General features: G+C 47.5%; 1 protein-coding gene across 4 annotated transcripts in view; it reads right to left on the reverse strand.

Moving 5' to 3' along the window:
• Positions 1 to 13,841, reverse strand: part of LOC105488126 (SMAD family member 3) — a 128,481-nt gene that overhangs the window by 78,414 nt on the left and 36,226 nt on the right. Inside the window, exon 2 of one of the 4 annotated variants that reach the window (XM_011751945.3) lies at positions 11,172 to 11,332. The exons of the other annotated variants lie outside the window; for them this stretch is intronic. The gene's annotated coding sequence lies outside the window, so the exon portion shown is untranslated. The remainder of the gene's footprint in view (positions 1 to 11,171; positions 11,333 to 13,841) is intronic. 4 annotated transcript variants of the gene reach the window in all.

Here is a 13,841-nt window from a genome sequence, read left to right on the forward strand (position 1 = left end):
TTGTTTGGCATCACATTTCCATCAAAGCAGATTGTGGGGGGAAGCCATTCTGTTTGCATTTTGACTGTATTCTACCTGTTCTGTTCTGAGAACACAGCTCAGTGCTGAAGGGACACAACAAAATCTGCGGGTGTGGGTGACATTCTACTTCCGTGGGAAAAAAAGAAGACTTTCCTACGGTCTCATCATCTTTGTAATGAAGCGCTAAGGTGCTCCTGGAAGTGCTCATGGCATGAGTTCCAGGAATTCAAAGATTGTCAGTGCAACTTGATACACATTTGCTCCAGGGCTAGGGCAGAGCACTGGACCAGAAGTCAGAATCCTGGCCTCTGGGCTTACTCCAGATCCCAACCAACAGGGCGACCCTAGACGATGCAGTGCCCATGTGGGTAAGATAGGGTCAACAGCACCCACACTGCCTTCCTCACAGGGCTGTAGCCAAAAAAGCTCCAATATTTGAGACAGGAGGTGTGAAAAGCCACAGGCAGTACAAGATGTGTGGCATATTACAAGGCTGCTCCTGGCACCGGGGTGACCGTGCAGAGAGTGCTTTTGCGGGGGTAAGACGGAGCTGTTTGTTGATAGTCTCCCACATGGAGGCAGAGGTAACTTCCAAGAAAACTGTGCTTACCTGTTTGAAGGTACCCAAAATAGAAAGAATGGCCTCTCAAGCCCCCTAAATGTAGATAAAGACTGGGTGCTGGCAGGTGGAAAGAGGGGAGGATGAAGTCAAAGTCAAGATTCTGGCCGGGCGCGGTGGCTCAAGCCTGTAATCCCAGCACTTTGGGAGGCCGAGACGGGCGGATCACGAGGTCAGGAGATCGAGACCATCCTGGCTAACACAGTGAAACCCCGTCTCTACTAAAAATACAAAAACTTAGCCGGGCGAGGTGGCGGGCGCCTGTAGTCCCAGCTACTCGGGAGGCTGAGGTAGGAGAATGGCGTGAACCCAGGAGGCGGAGCTTGCAGTGAGCTGAGATCCGGCCACTGCACTCCAGCCTGGGTGACAGAGCGAGACTCCGTCTCAAAAAAAAAAAAAAAAAAAGATTCTCTGGGTTGGAGTCAGGTCTTCGCACCCCACTCACCATATGACTTACAGCAGGCAGGTAACGCACCCTGAGCCTCCATTTCCCCATCTGTCAACTGTGAAGTAATGACAACTACCCCTTTAAAGGTTGGTATTCAAATCTATTTTTTGTTTCTCTTAAGAAAGGATGCTACTGAAAAATGGTAAAGCCCTTCATTGGGTGTGGGACAAAGAGGGCCACCCACTATGACATGTAATCAGTTGAAGGTGGCTTGTTCCTTGCCCCCAGTGAGGGAGCTAGGCCTCTTTGCAGAGTGGCCATCTCTGTGCTACACACAACCGTAGGTGATGAGGGGCCCAACTCCATGAGAAGCTGTTCAGTTTTAGCCAGGTCCTCCCTCACACATACTGGATAGCTCCATTGGGCAGGCAGTCTCAAAGGCACATCAGAGGCCGTGAGCGAGAGAGAGGACCCTCCAGCGCTGAGGAAGTGGGAAGGTGGGTGGGTTCCACACGAGTGAAGCAATGCCGCTTACCTTCACTCCAAAGTGACCGCCATCTCTCAGGACAAGGGCACACGACCCCAACGGCCCGATGTTTCCAGTGCTTAGCCAGCGCTCAGGAAGCATGATACAAGAAAACACTTCTAAAATGCCGCCAGGAGGGCAGCCCCTGCCACTTCTCCACCACCAAATTGGTCCCAACTAACCTCAAGCTGGTGGCAGAAATGCTGCCACAGGATGTAATAAACATTCCCAATTTTAAAAAGAATTCAGTCAAGATTTTGTAAGCATCTCCCGTGCTCTGTCCTAAACACTGCAGGGAGATGTGAGGGAAATAAGACAGTTACTGTCCTCGAAGAGCTATTGGTCCAAAGGGAAAGAACTAACACAAAAGAACCAATCCTGTGCGCGAGAAGCTCAGGTTCCTAGGGTCTATGGGAGAAATATGCTTATTTTCAGTCCCTGAAAATATTGGAGGCAGGGACATTTTTTAAAAAAATCTTTCAGACATCTATGTTAATCTTGTCATTAATCGCATTTCCATTTTACCCTTGGCTGCTAGAAAGCTCAAAGCCAAATTTGCAGGCTACTTCCAACAATCTCACAAAACTTTACAACACATAATACTGTGTGCTAACATTAACTCTGATGTCACCTTATTTTCCTGTTGATTTTCTTGTCTTCTCCCCTAGTTTCCTTGTCTATCTTTATTTGTATTTACTGGATTTACTCTTGTAATTACTGGATTTCTGAGAGTTACCACAGATTCTTTTTTTGAACAATGCAGATTTTGAAAACTATATTTTAAGGCCGGGTGCAGTAGCTCATGCCTGTAATCCCAGCACTTTGGGAGGCCGAGACGGGCGGATCACTAGGTCAGGAGATCGAGACCATCCTGGCTAACACGGTGAAACCCCGTCTCTACAAAAAATACAAAAAAAAGCTAGCCAGGCATGGTGGCAGGCGCCTGTAGTCCCAGCTACTCAGGAAGCTGAGGCAGGAGAATGGCGTGAACCCGGGAGGCAGAACTTGCAGTGGGCCAAGATCACGCCACTGCACTCCAGCCTGGGTGACAGAGCAAGACTCCATCTCAAAAAAAAAAAGAAAAATATATTTTAAAAGTTGATTAATACTACAAAGCTATAGTAGTCAAGACTATCATGAGGATAGATGTATGGATCAATAGAAGAGAATCTTAACAGTCCAGAAAGAAACCCTTACATTTACGGTCAAATGATTTTCTACAAGGGTACCAAGACAACTCACTGGGGAAAGCACATTCTTCTCAACAGTGCGTGGACATCTGGATATTCACATGCAAAAGGATGAAGCTGGACCCCTACCTCACATCTTATACAAAAATTAGGTCAAGATGGATCAAAGACCTAAATATAAGAGCTAAAATTATAAAACTCTTAGAAGAATGCAAGGGAGTAAATTTTTGTGACCTTGGATTAAGCAACGGTTTCTTAGATACAACACAAAAAGCAAAAGTGGCAAAAGTAAAAAAAAAAAAAAAAAGTAAAAATTTAGCTTCATTAGAATTAAAAATTTTTGTGCTTCAAAAGACATCATCAAGAGAGTGAAAATACAACCCACAGAAGTGAAAGAAATAAAATGGAAGAAAATATTTGCAAACCATATATCTGATAAAGGAACTTGTATCCAGAATATAGAAGGAACTCTTATAATTCAACGGCAGAAAGACAACCCAATTAGAAATGGGTAGGCGGGGGTGGTGGCTTATGCCTGTCATCCCAGCACTTTGGGAGGCCAAGGCACGTGGATCACCTGAGGTCAGGAGTTCAAGACCAGCCTGAAACCTCATCTATACTTAAAAAAAAAAAATACAAAAAATTAGCCAGCAGTGGTGGCAGGCGCCTGTAATCCCAGCTACGTGGGAGACTAAGGCAGGAGAATTTCTTAAAGTCAGGAAGCAGAGGTTGCAGTGAGTTGAGATCGCACCTTTGCACTCCAGTCTGGGCAACAAGAGCAAAACTCCGTCTCAAAAAAGAAAAAAATAATAATAAAATTAATGGCTAAAGGATTTGTAGATGTTCCTCCAAACAAGATATACAAATGGAAGGCCAGGTGCAGTGGCTACGCCTGTAATCCCAACATTTTGGGAGGTTGAGACAGATGGATCATCTGAGGTCAGGAGTTTGAGACCAGCCTGGCTATCATGGTGAAACCCTGTCTCTATTAAAAATACAAAAATTAGCCGGGGGTGGTGGCATGCACCTGTAATCCCAGCAACTCAGGAGGCTGAGGCAGGAGAATCGCTTTAACCCAGGAAGCAGAGGTTGCAGTGAACCGAGATGGCACCATTGCACTCCAGCCTGGATGTCCCAGTGAGACTCAATCTCAAAAACAAACAAACAAAAAACACAAATGGCCAAAAAGCACATGAAGAGATGATCAATATCATTAGCCAATAGGGAAATGCAAATCAAAACTATAATGAGATACCACCTCACATTCACTAGAATGGCTAAAATAAAACAGAGACAACAACAAGTCTTGACAAGGATGGGGAGAACTGGAACCCTCATATATTGCTGGTGAGACTCTAAAATGGTACAACCACTTTAGAAAACAATTTGGCAGTTTCTCAAAAAGTTAAACAAAGTTACCGAATGACCCCATAATTCCACTTCTAAGTATCTACTCAAGATAAATGAAAACACATGTCCACAAAAAAAGCTTGTACACAAATATTCATAGCAGCATTATTCACAATAGTCAAGAAGTGAAAACAACTCAAATGCCTATCAACCGAAAAAAGGACAAACAAAATGTGGTATATCCATACACCGGAATATCATTTGGCCATAAAAAGGAATGAAGTACTGACACATGCTACAAATGGATGAACTCTGAAAATATGTTAAGTGAAAGAAGTCAAACACAAAAGTCCACAAATTGGATTTCACCTATATGAAATGTCCAAAAGAGGCAAATCCAGAGAAACAGAAAGTAGACTAAGTTGCCAGGGTTAAGGGGGATGGGCAGGAAGTGACTGTTAATGGGTATGAGGTTTCTTTTTGTGGTGTTGAAAATGTTCTAAAATTAGATAGTGATGATGGTTGCACAACTCTGTTAATATACTAAAAACCACTAAATCATATACCTTAAAAGAGTAGATTTATGGTATATGAATTACATGCCAATAAAGCTGTTATTTTTCAAAAGGTTTATTGAATAAAGTCCAGACTTGTGTTACTAGTAATGTACCAATGTTGTTTCTTAGTTTTGACATGTGTACCGTGGTAATGTAAGACGTTAACATTATGGACATCTGGGTCAGGGGTACACTGGAACTTTCTGTATTACCTGTATACAGTTTTTCTGTGTATCTATAATTATTCCAAAAGGAAGAATTTCTTTAAAGAAAAGATTGGTCATACAGAGCTAACTATTATGTAATGATTTAACTAGTCTTCCATGACTGTGGCGTACCTGCCCGCTGGACCATAGCTGCTCAACGGCAGGAGGCCCACTTTGCAACCAGGGGCAGCCCACACAGGGCTGGATGTCACAGACACAGAGAGGCAGAACAAGTAACAATGAGCACTTCCATCTGCACAGCAACGAACGCTCCTCTTCCCTCTTGTATCTTCTTCAAATATGAAGTCAATGCTGTCGCCTAGGCGGAGGGACTACCGAGGCACTGTCAGCGTCCTATCCCCCATCACTCCCATCTCTCTCTGTTTATATACACACACTTCTGTTTTGTCAAACCCAAGTTCCTCTAAGTCCAAATCTTCTGACATATCCCGCTACAGGCTGGGGTCATGGGAAAACTAGGTGGGCAGTTCCTGGTCTTTCCTCCACCGGCAGAGGTGGTGATTCTCTCTTGAATGTTCCAAGAGTCACTGCATCTATATGCCTTGATTTGAGCCACGGATGTCTGTGAGTTTGAGTCGTATCCCCTAAACAGCACAGAACTCCAAGGGCACAGCCAGTATCTTACTTATTCCTAAACCCCCTGGGTCTTAGACACTCAAGCACAGAATGAATTATTTCATTCACTGATGACCTAGAGGTATTTAGCAAGCACAGTCACCCTACCCCTAAAGGAAACCTGCTGGTTTCAGGCAGAGAACTCCTAAAAGACAAACATTCTTCTTGGTCATCTCTTGCCTGCGTGGACATCACTAACGGGCTGGGGTTCTGTTTTCTGGGAAGCACTGAGTTGGTTTCCCGCGCTGACGAGCCTGGGAGCTATGGCTTCATGTTATCTGGAGACCCAGGTGGGTGGGAAGTGGGCCATGGAGGAGGAGCGGGCTGGCACGCTCCACCAGGCTGATGGCAGTCCCTGCTTCCTGTGGGACCCATGGCCCGCTAACATCACTGAGAGGCCGGCGGGGCACAAGGGGCACGGGGTGTCGCAACTGCAGGCAGCACGCGGGGTCATGTGAAGTTCAGCTCTGGGGTTTTCTCAGTCCATTGGGTTTTACTCATCCCTTGTCCATTAAGCGTGTTTTCCCCTCCCGCTTTTCCTTCTTTGTGTGCGTGTGTGTTTTAATTATTCCATGGCTCTTGGCTTGCTTTCATAACCCCACATTAACATTTCTCATTGCTACTGAGAAACAAGGCATTCCACCCACTGGAATGCAGTCAAAGACACCAGAGAGAATTCCAGCTCTGTGCAGGAACCCTTGGGGAGAGGGTCAGTGTCCAATCACCAAAGAGGAGGATGTGACAGTTACATGCAACATGAGGGTACTAGCCTCTCAAGCCACGAGGTCCACTCTGACCTTCTACCCATTTTACAGATGAGGGCCACAAGTCCCAGAGGGTTAAATTGACTTGCACAAGGTCACCCAGCTTCAATCAGGGCAAAATGACTCAATTTTTCAAAACTGCTATCACAAAGCATTTTTCAGTGCATGGCAAGCATTCCACACAAAAAGCATTTGCACACACAAAGAACTTACAATGAAAATTATGTCTTACAAGTTAACAAGCCATGAGAATGTTCTAATCATCAAACATTAAAAATACCCAAATGCATATTCATCCCATGCATTCATTCGGCAAGTATTTGTGAAGTGACCACGCTTTATCAGGCACCATGCTAGGCTCCAGAGACACAACTATGAATAATAACTGGTCTTTGTCAACAAGAACTCAATTGTGAGACAAAAGCCACCTTGAGGAAAATTAAGCCTATTTCAAACATGCCTTGATCTATGTAACATTCATAATAAATAATATATTCTTTGATCTCCACAGTTTTCTCTCTACCTCCAGATCAGTGCAATCTCTGGTTTTCCACTCTTCTTTTTCTTTCCAAATGAAAATGGAGCACAACTGTCATTTTCAATCTACTAAGTCATAAACCACAAGGCAGGATGCAAGGACCAAATGCTCTGTTTTAGAATGAGTCCAGTGCAGAGAACAGAGCCCACACCACAAGGCAGGGAGCTGTGGTCCAGATGAGTGACACGCCCTTAGTGACCTGGGTCCTGGCCTCCTACCCAGAGACCAGTCCCATGGAGCCCCTGTCCTTGAGGGCTCGCTGCCTGGGACTGTGAGAAGAATAACCCAGAAACCAATGTTTTCAACATATCATGGTGTGTGTCAGACCTAGGCGTGTGCCTCAGCAGCTGGGGGGACACATGTGCAGTGGCCAGGAGGAGGGGGCATCTGAAGGCTGCTTCCTGGAGATCAAGGTGGGACTACGTTTTGGAGGAAGCAAGTTGAATAGGCTTGGGACATTCCAGGCTGGTATGGGCAAAGCAAGGAGGCAAGAAATGGCTTGGCACAGGGTGGGGAGGAAAGCGGGCTCCTAGTATCATCAGAGTGGGGATTCTCAACCTTTTTGGGCAAAGCATGATAATTTTCAATTCCAGTGATTTTCACAGACCTCTCCCGTGGTAGCAGTTGTACTTGAAATCAGTCACTCCATAAATGCATAATCCCTGCCCATTTACAGCAATAATACAACTGCACAGAGTCTGTAGCTGCCAGGTTGGAAAGCTTCTTACCGAAGCCCCTGAGGGCAAAGCCAAGTGAGAGGAAATAGAGGACACTGTGCAGACACCGAGGGACAAGGCGAGTTATCCCCGAAGCACTAGGAACCACTGGCCAGAAGGGTTCTAACCAGGGACGTGCTAGATCAAGATTTGTCCTTTAGAAAGATCACCCGGGCACGGTGCAGGGGCAGGGGGAGACGAGAGAAGATCCAGGGAGGCTGCTGGGGAAGTAACCTGGAGGCCCAGCCACCTAGATGAGGGAGGAAGACTTTCCACACCAGAAGTCAGTATCACAGAAGCCTCAAGCCTCAGAGAATCCTCCCTTCCAAAACCTAAACGAAGCCAAAATCCCCCACTCATTTTCAACAATAGTCACCACTCTGAACCTAACACTAAAACAAATCAAAAAGGAAGATTTTCCTAAACTAAACCAAAATCAAATGGTTCCTCCTTTCTCAGGCCATATCCCTATGGAAGGGAAGGGCGAGGCTTTGGGGTGGGTGAGGGCAAGAGTATGGGGCAGGGAGGGGAAGTGGAGGAACAGAGGGAGGCCTTGTCCACACAATAACCACAGAGACAGGCAGTGACTTAGGCTGGGCAACCCAAGTGACCTTGGCAAGGCTCAGAGAGGCGGAAAGGGCCGGGGGAAGCCCCTCTCCTATCAGAAATTACTCTCAGCCGAATGACAGACTTCATCTGTCTCTGCCTGCAGGTGACCACAGACTGCATCAGGAGGGCAGGAAGGCATGGCACTGAGGCTCTCCCCTCGTCTGGCATATCAGAAAGCAGAGCTGATAAACCTCACCCTGGGAAGAAGGGTGCTTATGTGGCGGGAGTGGTGCAGCAGGTGAGGAGATTTCGAGGCTCTGAAAGGCCCACTCCCCTCCACCCAGATAAAGATACTTCTCTCTTGGTTTCCTTGGGGCTATCACAGTCGCTGTGCCTGAAATTCCCACCATTTGTCATTCCTTTGGCATCCAAGGCCCAACGACTGACTACACCAAAATCTTCAGTTAAGCATGACTCATTAAAATCTTTTTTTTTTTTTTTTTAATGCACTCAGTAAACATTTATTGAGGGCTTGGCTGTTCCAGGTACCGTGCTGAGCCCTGGGTGGGAGAGAGGGCGATGACTAAGGCTTAGGAAGTCAGGGCTAGGGAAGCCGACAGAAGCCGAGTCGTGTAGACGGGGCCCTGTGAACCCAGCTAAGGAGACTGGATTCTACTTGGACTCCCTGGAAAGCTACCAAGGAGTTTTAAACCACTGGGGAACGATATGTTTTGATGCCACCGTTCTGGGTCCCCTGGGGTAATAAATACTATGTCATTAGCACCATTAACACCTTAGTGTGAATTAGGTAATCAGATGAAGTGTCACCTTGCAAAAGACTGAGATGTGGGACTGATAAGTTTTGATGCCAGAGAGTGAAGCCAGGAAGAGCCAGTGCTCAGTGACTACTCTGCGGGTAATGGAGAGCAGGGGACAGACCCCAAAGGAAGCCGGGTGTGGGGCCATCACAGCATAAGTATCCTCCACGTATGATGCATGCCTGTAAATATTTACTGAGCTCCTTGGTTCTGGGTCCTGAGCACAGTAGAGAACAAAAGAAATGGCCCCTGCCCTCAAGAGGAACACAGACAGTAAATAATCACAGATTTAGAACTACAAGCTGGAGCAGGGTCTCAGAAGGAAAAGAACAATTTGTATGAGAGAGTGTACTGAGGATAGTTAGGATGAAGGGGGGAATTAGGAAGGGCTCTCTTAGGTGACATTTAAGGGGAAACCTGACTCACATTCACCAGCTGAAAACTATGGGGACAAGCATTCCAGGCAGAAGGAACAGCATGTGCAAACGCCCTGAGGAAAGAAACGTAAGGTCAGGGTAGGCTTGAGAGGTTGAGATGTGAACCCTTGTTTGGGATTCAGACCCTTATCCTCAAGGCAACAGGAAGCCCTGAACAATTTTCAGCAGATATGACCGATGACAGAGGTACATTTCTTAGAGATCATGCTGGCTGCTGGTGTAGAAAGGGCCCAGTGGAGATGAGGGTGCAGGCAGGGAGACCAGATAGGAGGGAGATGGGGCCAGAAACACCGTGATTTGGGTGAGGAAGCAGCAGCGGAGATGTGGCATTGGATGGACTTAGATATTCTGGGAGCAGAACTGACAGGGCTCGGTGATGTCCTGGATGGGGAGGGAGAAGAGGAGGCTAAAATGATCACTTCCTCAGGTCTGGATGGTGGTGCTTTTCACTGGGAAGGGGAGACCTGGAGGAGGCTGTGCAGATGGCAGGGAGGGCAGGGAAATGAGCGCAGATGAAGGCTTCCATTCAGGACATGCTCAAGCAAGGCCCGGAGACGCAGCACAGCACAGATGTCAACAATGGGCCCTGGCCTGACCTAGGGCAACAGGAGGCATTAGCAGGCCCTGTGTTGCCTGAGGCAGCCTGAAAACCCAACGGGATCTCCAGCCAGGGCATCAGGGTAGGAGACACATTCCTGTTTCTCCCTCCTGTGCCCCGTCAGAGAGAAAGGCTTTCCCTTTTCTGGAAGTGCCAAAAATGCAGCACAGGAAACTCGTTCTGCTGCCAGACTGACTAATATTTATCACTGGTATATACAGTAGCCATTCTTCAAGGCCATGAATTTCTGCCCACAGCTAGAGCCACAATTCTCTCAGCCACCCTGCCCAAGCTCAGCCCTGCCTCAGCATTCCACAGGGCTGAATAACACTCTTTGCTTCCCGTAGGGGCTCTGCTTACCCAACAGCCCGGCATCTTCTCAGCATCCTGGACTCACCGCATACAGCTCAAGGTTCAAAGTTTCCACTGTGGCCATGGAGGTACACCATGATCTCGTTCCCCTACCCCTCCCTAACCATCCTGCCTGAGTCCCCACCACCAAACAGAGGCAGCTCCTCCCTCCCTGTAGAATGCAGAGGAAGGACACAGACGGTAAGAACTTTGAAGAGCGCCTCATCCAATCTTTTTGTTTACTGAGGAGTAAACTGAGGCTCAGAGAAGTCAACTGACTTGCCTAAGCTCACACAACAGAGCTGAGACCAAAACTCCAGGCCAGGGCTCTTTCTTTGGAAAGAAAGGGCCAAAGGTGGCAAGGCCTCCTGACAAATGGCACCTCCTATTCAGGGAGGTGAGATGGAGCCACAGGTGGCTTTGATACTGAGAGACCCCCAGGAAGCAGACAAGGCAGAGCAGCCACTGGGACGCCTGCAAGATCAAACTCTCAAAGAAGTTTGCACGCAGCTGCACGGTGTCTGTCCCCAGACAACTCTCGGATAGGAAGCAGCTTTCAGTATTAAAAGAGGGGAGAAGAACTGGATCCCAGGACACAGATCCCAGTTCTTAATGGAAACCGCTTCACTCCTGCAATGCAGTTTATACATTTAACTAGGCCCAGAGGTCTCTGTCTAGGGAAGGGGGTGGGCAAAGCCCACAGAGGAAGTACTTTCTTGTGTGGCAATGACCATCGGGGAAACAAGATAACACGGAGTACAGTGATCCAGTGTAAACTTGGCCATTTGTGCCAAGCCCTTTGCCAAAGTTATCCGTCTTCGGCCACCTGACGGAACAGAGGGCACTCATGGGAAAACAGCGGGATAAAGGACACTGCCCAAAATTAGTATGAATATTTATCACTTACTGGGGGCCACAATAAAGGCCCTACGGGGCTGGAATCCTTTCCAATCTCAGGTGTTCCTGGACTCAGGGATAATGAGGGGTGACCGCAAAATGCAGAATGCCGGGGAACACAGAGGACAGCTTCAGAGGGCAGGCCCTTCTTCCAAGAAGCTCCGTCTTCTTCTAGAATCAGACACATTGATTAGTGTCTCTTACGCGATCAAACCTGCTGCTAACCATGACTTGATGTATACAGGGACACCCTATAGCTGTGATGAGAACTGGGAAGGCATTCATTCACTCAAACACTCATTGAGCACCTTGTAATACCAAGTATTGTGCGAGATGCAGGGATTACAGAAGTTGAAATATACCCATTCCTGCTGGGGAAAAGCTCTTGGTTGTCAAAAGTTGGGGGCGGAGGTACGGGGCAGACAAAAATCCTGAAATCCGATCTTATCGGTCTTCCTGCCTTTGAACGCTGCCACAACAAAACCAGCGGAGGCAGGCACTTTTAAAAGTAGGGCCCGTTGTGCACTTTCTCGGCTACGCACCCGCTTTCCTTCCTCCAGGCTTCCTGTCTCCCTTCTGTACAGTCACCGCCAACTACCCTTGAACGTCAACACCTCTAGAAAAGGTGAAATAATTCTGCCACCTTCAATACTGCAAATAGCCTCTCTAATCAATCCAAGTAAGTGTTTATGGTGATCTAGCAATGAGCTTGGCACAAAGAAAGAGGACCAGGGTGGTCACTCCCGGTGATGTCAAAGCCGAAACGGTGGATCCAAGAGCACTGATAGTTGGAGGAAACCCTCCTTGTTGTTGTAGCTCTGTTCCAGCTCCTTGTTGCACTGCAAGCTTAGGAAAACCACACAGGGGTGGGGAGTTCACACACGGGCCCACGCCCCACACACATTCAGCTCCACAACCAGCAGTCATGGCTGGAAAGGGTAGCTGAGCTGAGGAAACTGCAGCCCAGGGAGGGTGAGTGGGACTCAGGGGTCCTGGACTCCAGGTCAGTAGCAGACACCAGCAGAGCGCCTACCCCGGAAGCCCTGGGCCAGACCCGCCCAGCCTTAATGTCAGGGCACAGTTAGCATGGACACAAAACCATGAATAACTCATGTTTGCATTGTGCTCTGCTGTTTTCCAAACTCTTTCCCATCCCTCACTCTCTCCTCATCATCATGCAGCCTTCAATACAGCCAAGGTGGGTTCTGCTATCCCCTTGTCGAGTAATGTAAAGTGAGTCCCAAGGAGGCCATGTGCCTCGTGTGAAATCACATGGAAAAGGTTCAAGTGTGCAGCTCTTGCATGACCTTGACTACATGACCTTGACTACAACTCTTCTAACTGGGGTGGTGGGAGGCAGGGGGAAGGAGTTACGAAAAACAACAAAAAGAATAGTACAGCTCCGTACAAAGGAAGCTGACAATCAAATTTGGGCAGATGAACGACACACAGACAAGCTGCCTTCACAGAGAAGAGCCAAATTAATGCATTCAAAAATGTGTACTGAGCATGTACTGCATGCCAGAGCTGGGAAGTGAGGCAACAGACCATTCACAGACAGTTAAGACTAAGGAGATGGGACCTGTTCTGGATTTGAAAGAAGAAAAGTACAGAGGGAGTCTGGGAGAGCGTCCCAGGAAACGTAAAGGGGAGCTAAAACATGGCAGCAGGTGTGGAGAAAGCACGTTGAAGAGGAGCTATGATGAGCCTCACCTGGGAGGAGCAGAGGGGCCACACAAAGGTAAATCCAGAAAGTGGTCACCTCCAGAGAACTTTAAATACCAAGCTAAGGGACTGCGTATCCTGTCTACAGAAACATGGTATACCCAGATCTTCCCAGTCCATTCAAGGTCACTCCCTGCAACTGACCAGCCAGGACCACCAAGAGGTTCAGAATTCTACCTGTTTAACAGAATTCCCCATCATACACTGGATGGTCTTGTTCCCATCACACCCAGGACAAGTCTATACACACACGTCGGCCCAGAAGGGCCCTGAACTAGCACCTTGGACATACAATTCCCACAGATGAGGACAGATATGAACACTCACAAACCTACTCCACTGCTCAAGAGAATGTGGTGGAAGGCACACTTTCTAAAGGGCCGCATCTCACACATTTTAAGTGGTTTTCACACATTTCTGAGCAAGTGCATGACTGCTGTATGTGTATGAACATAACAAGTTTCAAAAGGGAAAAAACAGTGGTTAAATCTGACTCATCCTACTCTCCCGGCTTTTTTCTTTCTCTCAACACAAACTCACGCACGCGAGCATGCACACCACACACACACACACACACACACACACACACACACACACTCTTTTACAGCATTTCCCCCAAGACTGATTTGAATAACATGGTGGGCCTCGAGGCAGGAAGGATTCACTAGGTCAATTCTCCTCACTCTCACACAAGCTTGCCTTCCAGGTGACCCATGAAAACACAATGTAACCATGAACTTCTGGAAGGCAGGACCTGGTTCCACTCACACGGCCTTAAACAGATCAGGTGCCTCATAATCCTGATTTGATGGCAGAAATAAATATCAGTGCATTCCAAGCCCTGCTTCCCACAGCTAAGACTCTCCTAAAGACAAAGGCAAATTCTGCTGTGCCAAGTACAACTCCCAACACAAACCAGTTTGCATTCATTCCTATTTCTTTCAGTGGCACCCAC

This window comes from Macaca nemestrina, chromosome 7 (genome assembly GCF_043159975.1).
Source record: "Macaca nemestrina isolate mMacNem1 chromosome 7, mMacNem.hap1, whole genome shotgun sequence".
Classification (NCBI taxonomy): domain Eukaryota; kingdom Metazoa; phylum Chordata; class Mammalia; order Primates; family Cercopithecidae; genus Macaca; species Macaca nemestrina.